General features: G+C 37.8%; 1 protein-coding gene across 1 annotated transcript in view; it reads left to right on the plus strand.

The window, feature by feature from the left end:
* Positions 1-12,863, plus strand: part of Src64B (Tyrosine-protein kinase Src64B) — a 367,972-nt gene that overhangs the window by 160,480 nt on the left and 194,629 nt on the right. Inside the window, exon 2 of the mRNA XM_068225019.1 lies at positions 4,280-4,357. The gene's annotated coding sequence lies outside the window, so the exon portion shown is untranslated. The remainder of the gene's footprint in view (positions 1-4,279; positions 4,358-12,863) is intronic.

A 12,863-nucleotide genomic window follows, 5' to 3' on the forward strand; every position in this document is an offset into this window, starting at 1 on the left:
AGTTGCAGGGATGTTGGGGACAGCACAAACACCCAGCCCCCGGGCCATTGGAATTAACCAATGAAGGTTAAAATCCCCGACCCGGCCGGGAATCGAACCCGGGACCCTCTGAACCGAAGGCCAGTACGCTGACCATTCAGCCAACGAGTCGGACTATAGGACCAATAACATAGGTATTTAATAATTACATTTTAGGTGCCTTCCTCTAAACTACAATTTCATACAATTGTTTATAATTTAGACTGTAGTTTCTTATTCCCCGACTCTATATAACGACATTCATTAAATTCGGTTAACCCATTTTCTCGTGGCTCGGCATTGAAATGGACTTACCTCCAATGGGGGTGTGCCTGAAAAGAGCTGCACCACCTCGGGATGAGGACACGAGTGTACTTATTGAAATGAACTTGGCAACAAAAATACAAATTCATGAATATCTGTGTTATCAAAGCCGGTACGGTAACAATGTATGACATAAATGATCGGAAATTCAATATTCTATATAACTTAAGTTATGTAGTATGTATCGATAGGAACACTAATAATATAAATATTTGAGAATTAAATTTTAGGCCTTCCCCTAAACTACCATTTCACCCATACGATTATTATTATTACCCAGTGTGAGTAAAATAATTTATAGCCTAGATTGTAGTGGCTCATCCCCCGACTTCACATACCGATTTTCATTAAATTCTCATGAGCCGTTGTCTCGTGATGCGTGTACATACAGACAGACCGACAGACAGACAGACAGACAGACAGACAGACAGACAGACATACAGACAGACAGGAATTACGGAAAAGTAAAAAGTGCATTTCCTTGTTACTATGGACATGACCGATACAGAAATACCATTCTTTGCAAATTCTAAGCAATGTACGGGCAAAACTCTTATTTTATATATATAGATATAAAATGTCATGTCCAGACTGACTGATTGATACATCATCGCTTAGCCAAAACTACTAGACATAAATAACATTTTGGGAATTTGGAGTCTCCTTTAAAAATTAAAAAACACTATTTTTTTCAGAAAATCCACTTAAGGGAGTGAAAAGAAGTGAAAAACGGGGTTAATTTTTAAACTGAGTATATCTAAAAAAAAAAGTAACATATTATAGACGTAGAAATTGGTATTTGGAATCTCCTTTGAAAATAAAGGAAAACACATTTTATTTTCGGAAAATCCACTAGGGGAGGGGGTGAAAAGAAGTGAAGGAGTTGAATTCCTTGTATGAGGATGTTTACTCAAATCTAAAGATGTTACAGACGTGAAAATAAGTATTTGTAATGTGCTTTAAAAATGAACACATATATTTTGTTTTCGGAAAACCCACTTAAGGGAGTGAAAAGAAGTGAAAAAGGGCGTTACTTTTAAAACTGAGTATATCTCAAAAACGAAACATATTATAAGGCTTGGTTTCTCAGAACTGACGCATGCGAGGTGCAAGGTGCGAGGCCGACGTTGCGTACTTGCATCCCAATGACGCTGCGAGGCTCGTGGTTTCCCAGGCTGCGAAGCGGATCAGTTGCCGAGCACATGTCTCGCAGCCTGTGCGCTATTGTTGGAAGAGGAAGCGGATTATGTGTCAGTACTGGAGGGTTTTCTTCACCCCTATAGCAGTATCAATGGAAACTGTTGATGATCTTGTGATGTCAGCCTGTATCGTCCACAACCTTCTCCGGAATGAGCGAATTCCTTGCCCAAATTAACACTTTATTCGCTATTTGGAATTAACAGAAGAAAACATGATTCCTCTGGCAGCTGACAACGGAGGTAATTCTATACATGATGCTTTCATGATAAGAGACAGCTTCAAGAAATATTTTTGTAGCAGGGAGAGAGAATCGGTATGACAAAGAGAATATGCCAACAGGGTGGAGTGAAAGTTTTTTTTTTTTTTTTTTTTTTTTTTTCTAACGGACAAACATGTATTTGTTTACCTATAGTTTACTTTTTCTATGACCCAATTAGCATAATAACGGAATGAACATCGTTATTAAAATAAAACACGTGATTTTATTAAATGAACAATACTGAACTCAAATTTTGTAAAATTATATATATTGGCATATTTGATATTAAAGTAATGGATTTATTGGTTGATATATCATTTCTAAATCTGTGAATCATTTAATCCTTTGAAACTGAACTCATTTTATTTGTTATAAGTAACATCAATAGTAGTAGTAGTAATAATAATAATAATAATAATAATAATAGAATAATAGACACCCTACCACCGATCCACAGAGGCAGCTACCACATCAATGAAAAAACAAAGAATCCCAAGAACGGAGGTTCCAAATGACAGTAAATTAACATTAATCGTCTGGTACCTCCGTTTTTGGAGTTTCTATTTTTACGAACTCTTTCCTTCTCAAGACCATCGTATAATACATAAAACTAGCAACATTTATTAGCTGTTCTATCCAACTTCAGTGATATCATTTTCCATAAGTTGTCTTTCACAGCGTTGTTTTTGTAGCTCTTGTGTTGTAAGTTATACAACACTGGGTGTATTCAAACTTCTTTAATCAGTTCCTCGTCCACTTCGTCCGTAAAGCTCATCGTGTTGCTTAAAACAGTAAAAACAAGAACAGAAACAATGTCGCCTCGCACAAATCTGGCCGGACGAATCAGTGCGCGGTGACGCTACGAGGTCTCACTGCGAGGTTGCGCACACTGCGCACCGCGCAGCTTGAGAAACCACTTTCATAAGCTCGTGTAGTCTGGATTTGTGCGAGGCGGGCCTCGCACCTCGCATGAGTCGGTTCTGAGAAACCAAGCCTTTTTTACAGACATAGAATCTCCTTTAACAATAAAGAAACACGCATTTTTGTTTTCGGAAAATCCACCTGGGGGGTGGGGCTGAAAAAGGAGTTGAATTCCTTTTATTGGATACTTATATCTCAAAACTTGAATATGTTAGCCTACAGACGTGAAAATTAAAAATAAAGAAATACGTATTTTGTTGTTGTCGCATGTTCCAGAGTTAGCTCTGCCTGTAGCCTGGTCGTCTTAGCCCCAAAAGTCAATACTGCAAATGTAGTTTACAAACAGGTAAATGAAACTCGGTTTTTCAGTGAGTTTTTGTACTTTCGGAATTTTCGGATAATGTTTTAGTGCAGTACTGAGAAATGATTACAGTTACCAAATTACGAAAGCCGCTGGTAAACCCCCGCCCCCCCATGGCACTTAACGCCCTTGAAAGGGCCTTGGTCTGCCCAGCGACCGCTGCTTAGCCCGAAGGTCTGCAGATTACGAGGGGTCGTGTGGTCAACACGACGCATCCTCTCGGCCGTTATTCTCGGCTTTCGAAACCGGGACCGCCATCTCACCATGAGATCGCTCCTCAATTCTAATCACTTACGCTGAGTGGACCTCGAACTAGCCCTCGGGTCGACAGAAAAATCCCTGACCTGGCCGGGAATCGAACCCGAGGCCTCCGGGGGAGAGGCAGACACGCTACCACGGGGCCGGCAAAGCCGCGGATAACAGCTAGTAAAAATATATTAAACACATTTCGGTACAGTTTACAGTGTTCGTGAGCTCTACAAGCGGCCACAGGATAAATGTTCACGTATGCGAAGCCTCGAGCAGGAGCTAATAGACAAATTAAGTAAACTGTCCTCGGTTACCGCCAGCACGGTGAGAGTTTGCACTCGAAAGACCGACATGATTGCCTACTAAGACACCAGTATATGATATACCTCTATAACTCATCCAAGCGTCCGCTTCGAATTCTCCGCGAGTAAACCAGACGATGTTGATCATGAGCAAGGAATATATGAGCCCACAATTCCATTCTACAAGCAAGCATATAACATAAAATATAAGATCTAGTCATATGCTTGCTGATCGGGAGTAAGGATATAATATCTCGAAAATTCGTATAGTTCTGCAAAAATCTTTGGTTTTTATTGGCTTTCTGCCTTAAAATCGTCAATTAATATTTTAAGAAACCCTATTCCGAGATTTTGTTTAAAATTCAATAGATTACTTTATTTTACCACTATATACTTTTAGTTGATACAAAGTGTGCTTAGTCTTTTAGGCAGCTTCTAAACTGAGCGATTGTAACTATATAGGTATGAAAGCTTGTGTAAAATGTAAATGTGATACAATTACTGCATCACTTGGAAAATGGAACTGACTGATTAGTAATAGGGCGTACTGCATGTTTTTAAAACAGGTGCTGTTTTAACTATGTTCTCTTTTGCAGAAAATGTCATATTTGATTTTATAATGTTTATGTGTTTTTATTTATGTAGATGCTGAGAGCTGACCAGTAAACAGATCATATCAGAGAAATGGCTAGTACAGGACATGACTCCGTCTTTCATAGTGAAGTAAGTTAATTGTTGCTAGCAGCAAAACATTATTATTATTATTATTATTATTATTATTATTATTATTATTATTATTATTATTATTATTATTATCGTATTTATTTTTGTAACTTGTTAAACATCGCACTAACACAACGAAGGTTTTCGGCGACGGAAGGATGAGAAAGGGCTGAAATTGGGAAGGTAGCGGCCGTGGTCTTAATTTAAGGTACAGCCCCAGCATCTACCTGATGTGAAAATGGGAAACCACGGAAAACCATCTTCAGGCCTGCCGACAGTGGAATTCGAACCCACTATCTCCCGGATGAAAGCTGACAGCTGCGCGTCCGCCGTTAGAGGTAGAAGATTTAATACAATATGTTAAAGGAGATGGTGATCTAATTGTGATAGATTGCTGGAATGCAGTGGTAGCCCAAGGGAGAGAAGGTAATGTGGTAGGAGAATTTGGACTGGGACAAAGAAATGAAACAGGAATTCGACTGATAGAATTCTGCACCGTTCAGAAGTTAGTCCTTGCTAATACTTGGTTCAAACACCTCAAACGATGGATGTTTACGTTGACAAGGCCTGGATAGACTTAATTATAATTAGGTAGAGGTTCAGAAACAAGGTGTTGGATTGCAAGACCTTCCCAGGAGTTGACTTGGACTCTGACCACAAATTGGTAGTCATGAAATGCCGTCTGAGGTTGAAGAAATTCAAGAAATGCAAGGAAATCTGGAAAAGTAGAAGGTACAGAGAGTGAGGGATTGTTTAATGGAATATGTAGCACAAGGACTGAATTAAAATAGATGAAGAGTGGACAGTCCTGTTGAAGAAGGTAAGAAAGGTAAGATCGAATAAGAATGAATGGATAACTCTGGAGATACTAAACCTGATTTACAAACAGTGAAAGTACATGAATACAAAAAATGGAGAGCAGAAAGGAATAGAGGTGGCTAAAGAATGAAACAGAAAGTGCAGCGTAGCCAATGAAGAATATCTGTATAGAAAATGCAGAAATTCATGAAGAATGGCTGAAAGACAAGTGCAAGGATCTTGAAGGTTGTATGATCCTACGAAATGTAGATGATGCATACAGAAAAATCAAGGAAACCTTTGGAGAAAGAATGAATATTAAGAGCTCATATGGAAAACCACTTCTAGGGAAAGAAGACAAGGCAGAAAGATGGCAGAAACACATTCAACAATTGTATCAAGAGAAAGAAGGAGATTATAAGTTTCTGGAACAAGAAGAGGCTATTGATGCTGATGAAGCAGGAGACCCAATCTGGAGGCCAGAATTTGACAGAGCTTAGAGATCTATGTAGGCTTATAAAAATACATCTGAAATTGGCATACCCTCAAAATTACTTTCAGCCTTAGGAGAAACGGGGATGGCGATGTTTTTTCATGTACTGTGTAAGATTTATGATACAGGAGATGTGCCGTCCGATTATAGACGGAATGTTGTTATACCTATTCAGTGTTGCCAACTTAGTGGTTTTTCCGCTAAATTTGGCGGAATTAGAAGACTGTCGGCGGAGAAATATATCATTTAGCGGACAGCGGATTTTTTGGCGGAATTCTAGATTTATTATGATGGAATTTAGTGTTTTATCCATGTTACGTTTTTTTAAAAATGTGTACTCCAGTCTGTCTCCGAGCTATTCCGTATTTCTGGTCAGGAGCTAGCAATCACATGAGGAAAACATGTCATTTGGATTTGATGTTATGAGATCATAGTATCATAAACTTCTAATGCGTAGGGAAAGGGTACTTATCTCTTAGTTGACGAATGACGACAGATAATGAAACTGTGAGAGAGTAGCATTTATATTTATGTTACGAAGGAAGACCGTATAATGAATTGACCTGTTTTGTGTATGGCTCTTGAGGTAGGGGATTCACCTAGCTTGCACCGCTCACTAAAGGCCACCACACACAGAAAGCTAAGCTAAGCTACGCTACACTATGCTACGCTAAGCAATGCCAAGCTGTGGTGTGCTATGACACGAATAAAAAGCTAAGCTAAATTATGCTAGGCAGCACTTTATTGTCTCACTGTTGTAAAAATCAATTACTCTCTCTGCACTACTGCTCGGTGGCATGATTTTTTTTCGAAGGGGTTCGACTGGCTGAGATTGTGTAGGTGTGTGGGCGGACAGAACAGATGATGAATCAGATATATGTGATAAGGAGTGCAGGTCATCACATTCCGGTCTCTCACGTTCATCTGGGTGGCTACTTCAGTTACCTCTTGACGTCGATATGTTTCCTGTCTGTCAATGTTTGAATGTGTGCTGTAACAAAACTTAAGCCATTAATGTACATCGAAACATATATCAAGAAATGACACATGGAGATCTGTTTATGGAGAATGAGCATATTGAACTGTCCTAGTCCGTGTGCTTCAAACGCAGTTATGTTGTTCATTTTATTAGTGAAATACTATTTATAATGTCTTAGCTGCAAAACATAAGAAATCGAGACGGTCTTATTTTCTTATAACCTCAAATGGATTGCATGCGTTTTAATTTATAATATACTCAACATATACATTCCCTTATAATTTCATCAATTTTTAACATTTTAAAAATATTTTAAACATTAGTGATACTGCGTGCGTTAAAATGACAGCTCACCTTCTTGTAGAAATATAAGGCAGAAGGAAATCCATTAGTTTGTGGAATCTCCACTCCTTCATTTTTCCCTTCCTGCCCACTTTACTCTCTTTTTGTCTCGTTAGTGCCTCCCTAAAACAGTCTCTCAGTCTTTTTCATAAGTTTTTAAGTTCCTTACCTAAAACAATATATGCTATTATTTTACCTTTCACGTTCTTAGTAACTGTTGATATATTTAGGAATATGGCATACAGTTGCAGAACAGGCGCGTCAACAGTATCTGCTAAATTGTAAATGTGTGTAAAGCCATGTGAAAAATGTTTTCTTCTCAAACTATTAGAACTGTCAAAATTTTTATTATACAGTTAATTTATAAATGATAGCCTACTTACAATCAATTTAAAGTACTGAACTTATTTCCTGCCAACAGTTTTTCTTTCTTATCAAATCTCTTTAGTAATTTGCTGACATATCATAAAGGCAGGTATATATTTTTACCTCCTCAATTAGTCGTTCTTCTTTTGGCCCGTTATCCATTGTATTAAAATATCGAAGTACTATACCAGAAGAGACTCACACGACGCGACTAAACACACACGACAGCCCGCCAGACCAACTGCTCAGAAATGAAAAGCGCATGCGCCAGGCCAGCTACAGCCAAGAAAATCGCCTGCCTAGCGATCTGTCTAGCTTAGCTTAGCTTAGCTTAGCTTGGCTTAGCATAGCGGCCTGTGTGTGTCATCGTACTTAAATGCATTGTGAGCGATATTTTTCACAACACCGGGTAGCTTAGCTTAGCTTTCTGTGTGTGGAGGCCTTTAAACGCCTAGAAGTTTTATTTTAGCTCGCTGGCTCGCAGGCAGGGGGTTAATCCAAGGCCGCACTAGATAGACAGGCCACAAGGCTCGGACCGTGACGTCACGCGAGTGGCTGGCGTTCAGCATTGTAGTATACGGCCCGCTCTCACTGTCTCCATGATATTATTAATTTATTGAACCTTAACGATATAACTGAATACGCCTTCAATTGTGGTTTTATTGAGGCTTGTGCACTACACGAGTTTTATGCGGGGGGAAACTAGCGGAACAGTTTATGTACATTTATTTACGTAAAATTAAGCTGACATCTGCCATTTGTAACGGAACACGGTTTCATGCAAAAGATTAAAACCCATAGTACGTATAAAAATAGTTTTAATGTTACTATGAAAATACATTATAGCAATTCACAACAATAGTCTGGAACCTTTCTTAGAAATTAGGCTTCAACTTAAAACTTATCTAACAATTCTTAAGGTTTCAGTTTATCAATTTTCCTTTTCTTTGCCGATTTATGGCTATCCTTACTTGAGGATTTCTTCCTCTTAGCCACGAGTTTGTCTGCGATAACTTTTCTATCTATTATAAGTACACTAAATAATTTAAACTGTGTGATCAAAATTTTAACAATAAAATCTGATGGATATTTCAAAGCTCCCCTGTCAGTTATATTGAAATAAAAATTTCCTCCGGCTTTAACACATCTGACGTTACATTATCATTATTTAACAATAAAACATCTTGATAATTTATACATGTACAATTTTTCATAATTATTTTACAAATATATCCACCAATTAAACTAGACCTAACAAAATGTTTTCAGATACAATAACATCATTTAACTCAACTACCACATTTTCAAAATGTGAAATGTCTGCTGGTTTGAAGCTTTTACAATCTGAGCTCTTGCAATCCACATACTTACTTAATTAAATATCACTAATAGGGATGGCTGCATGTTTAGCAGAGTATGCATTTATTACCGTCAGGGCTTTCAATTTTCGTTCTGACTCAAGGATTTACTTCACTGAAATATGGTAGCAGGCACCACTCATTTCCCTGTACTGCCCAAATCTTGCTTCCAATTCGTCAGTTTACTTCACTGAAATATGGCAGCAGGCACCACTAATTTCCCTGTACTGTCCAAATCTTGCTTCCAATTCGTCAGTTTGAAATTTTCCTAACAATACATACTTGAATCCTAAACTTGTTTTCAAGAAATTTACTAACTCTAAAATAGTTTTTGTAGTGTGAACTAAGGTTGTTTGAGTTTCATTAGTAAGTTTTCCTTGACGACTCTCTGTTTTTTGTGTAATTTCCCCTTGAACAGACAGATTATCCCATCTAATCAACCGTGTTAAAAACTTGCGCAGAAATAAAACATTGTCGTCATGAATTGAAAATATTGTGTTACAATGAGGGTCGTTAAATCTGTCGCCTTTGAAAGCATGCTTAACATTAACAATCTTCCACCACTGAAGAATTATTTCTAGGAATACAGTTGTGCTTTTAAAACCATCTCCATTTTTTATTTTATCAAAGTGTTTTAAAGCGGCGACATTTTTCTCATCGAAGAGCTTAGAACAAAGGTTTACATTTTGTCGCTCTAAAGAAGTTGGGTACAACACTTTTTGGTTCAGGGCAGGAGCAAGCTTAACTACATCATTCTCTTCTCCTCTGTGGAGCTGTTTAAGGTGACCAACACTAGCAAAACATTTTTTGTCTGACTCAGGGTTGTCAAAGTCAGGAAACACGAAAGTTTGTAAGTTATAGGCTTGATTAAGCCAGTTATTTCTTAAGCTTTTGAATAAATGAACAGTATCGAACATTACAAAAATCTTTTGTGTTTCGTCAAATGGATTTTGAAAAGTGGTTTGTAAATTGCTTTTGCACAGCTTTTCAAACATTTTTCTATTAACACTGTTATTATCAGAAATTATGCATACTACCTTATAACCTATATCTGTTAATACTTTAAGGACTTGTAAAGTTAGTTCTTCTAAGAAATGTGACGTTAGGTTCTTACGTGGAAACAAACCAACAACGTCTTTATTTTTTTTTAAGAATGGATGACAACATAAAGGTTTGTACAGTTGTAGCTAATGTTGCGTTATTTTCTCCACTTTTACTACTAAAAGCAACTCCCTCTACCTTTCCTCCTTTATAGTTAAGCTCAGGTTTTACATAGACTTCATCCAACAACAAGTTACAAAATCGTTCATGTTCATTTAACAACAATTTTACTTTCTTTTTCAAGTAATTCCAATGTGAATCATCTATACCCGAATTTCCCGTGCCTAGTTTTGAGGTAAAAGACTGCAGATACACAGGGTGAGGCTTTTTGTAAGGAACGTTGACTCTCTTATCTTCTTATACGCCCCAGGAAATGCGAAAAATGTTAAGCGAACCATGTTATTAGTATACAGGAGTAAGACACTTTCTTTGCAAAGGCTAAATTTAACTGTTCCTTGCAAAATTCTAATTTATCAGTAATGATACAGTCATCAACTTCACTTTCAATTTCATCGATTATTTTGTTCACAGTTTCTATTTTGTCGTGGACAGTCACATTTGAGTCACAAGCAAGACTAAACAGGAAGTTACAGATCCTTTCCAAATTTGACCATTTTAATATCTTGTCCCCGTTACCTAATGCACGTATATCAGGGTTATCATTCACGAAAATACCATGTTTTATGGCTTTAAAATCAAGAGCCTCGTTTAATGTCAAAGAAGTACCAATTTTCGGAATATTTTCCTCAGTCATATAGATTTTGAGAATACATAGACTTTGGCTGTCGAAATTGACAAAAACTTTGTCAAAATCTAATTTGCATTTAGTAGTGAAATTACCTTTAACGTCATCGAAGTCCTTGATCCTGTCATCTCCTTCCTCAGCTTTCTTTCTTTCTTCTTCCCGTTTTTCAATTTCTTCTTGTCTTTCAATAGGAGTTTTCCTCGGTCTTGGAAGATTTTTAGACAGATAGGCAGGCACATTTTCAAAGTAGGAATAGCGTCGTTTGAGAGTTTTAAATAGTTACGTTTTACTGTTAAAATAGATCCATCAGGTCTTTTAACAGAATCCTCCCTAATTACGAGACGTTCGTCGAAGTGTTTTATGCACACAACTGAGCTTGCTGAAGGGACAAATTCTGTTCGATGGATGGCTAAGATCCACTTTTGTTTCCGAACGAAGTCAGCAGGAAATTTAAACACTGAAATATTGGGCTCTTTTGAACTACAGTTGCTTCTACAACCAGGTATACAGCACGACGTGGGCATAATTAACAATGTTCACACAAGTTTAAGTCATTCAACACCATTGATAGCCTTACTGCTGCGAGGTTCATATCAGCCTAGAAGTCACTGGCGAAAAATGAAGCGGATGGCTATTCGTGTGACGTAGCGCCGGAAGTGGAGGAGGAGCCTTATGGCCTGTATATCTAGTTGGCCTTGGTTAATCCCAGTGAAACTCATAGATCAGGTGAGTGCAGACATTTATTATTATTATTATTATTATTATTATTATTATTATTATTATTATTATTATTATTATTATTATTATTATTATTATTATTATTAGAGATCGGATTTCTTGGCGGAATTCAGCGGATTTTTAGTGGTATTTAGCGGATCTTGAAAATATAAGTTGGTAACACTGTACCTATTCGCAATGAAACACGTGCTGACAAGGGTGAAAGCTATCGCACCATTAGTTTCGTACTACCTCACGCTGGCAAAATAACACGCATGATTTCCAGAAGAACGGAAGGATAAGTGGGATCTGAATAGGGAGATAAACTTCAGAAAAAATTTAGGAACACGCGAAGAAATCTTTACGTCAGATCTTAGAGGATCGAATTAAGGAGGACAAGCCCACGTACATGGCATTCGTAGATTTAGAAAAGGCATACCGAACTATTTCAGATTCTGACGGTGATCGGGATCAGATACCGAGAAAGGAGTATTATATACAATCTGTGCAAAATATGGTCTGCAGTGAAAAAAGAAGAAAAGCAGAAATCCAGAAGGGAATGAGACAAGACTGCAGTTTGTCCCCTGTCTGTTTCAGTGTTTATACAGAACAGGCGATAAAGGAAACCAAAGAGGGATTTGGCAAGACAATCACAATTCAAGGACAGGAAATCAAAACTCTGAGATTTACCGAAGATATCATTTTATTCGAGTCTCCAGAAGATCTACGTAAATGAAGGGTCGGGGAAAAAAAAACCAGGTAAGTCATTTTTTCATCGAAATTGAGATATTGTTACAGTCCGCTTCAGAGTGATCATGCGCATCTATTGAATGGTCGGAAATGGAAAAAAAAAAAGCAGGCGAGTCGGGAGAAATTAGCACTCAAAGTTTCGCTGTTAGGGGAAAGAACTAGGGAAGTCGAGCACAAAAGTTGCTTTTTCTCAAGTTGCACAAATATTGACTCTCCTGCTTTTTTCCCCCTGACCCTTCAGTTGGGGAATGATATGAACACAGTCCTGGAGGAGTACAAGATGAAAGTCAATAAATCCAAAACAAATGTAATAGAGTGCAGTCGAACAAAGTAAGGTGATGCAGGAAATATTAGATTAGAAAATTAAGTTTTCAAGGAGCAGATAAGTGCTGTTACTTAGGAAGTATTGTAACTAACGGCGGCAGAAGTAAGGAGGACATAACAGACTAACACAAGCAAAGAAAGCTATTCTTAAGAACAGAAGTTCGCTCACTTCGAGCATTGACATAGGAATTAGAAATGTATTTTTGAAGACTTTTGTCTTGAGCGTCTGCGTGTCATTGAATGGAAGTGAAATATCTAGCTCAGAAAGAAGGAGAATGTAGGTTTTTTAAATGTGGTTTTACAGAAGAATGCTGAAGACGAGAGGAAAATAATTTGGCGAAATTTAACGCAAGATGAGATATAATGAAATTACTCACCGTAAGACACCCAGAAGCTTTTTATTGTTTTTGTTTTACTTTACACCGCACTGACACAGACAGGTCTTATGGCGATGATGGGATAGGAAAGGCCTAGGGGCAGGAAGAAAGCGGCCGTGGTCTTAAGGTACAGCTGATGTGAAAGTGGGCAACCAA

This window comes from Anabrus simplex, chromosome 1 (genome assembly GCF_040414725.1).
Source record: "Anabrus simplex isolate iqAnaSimp1 chromosome 1, ASM4041472v1, whole genome shotgun sequence".
In the NCBI taxonomy this organism is placed as follows: domain Eukaryota; kingdom Metazoa; phylum Arthropoda; class Insecta; order Orthoptera; family Tettigoniidae; genus Anabrus; species Anabrus simplex.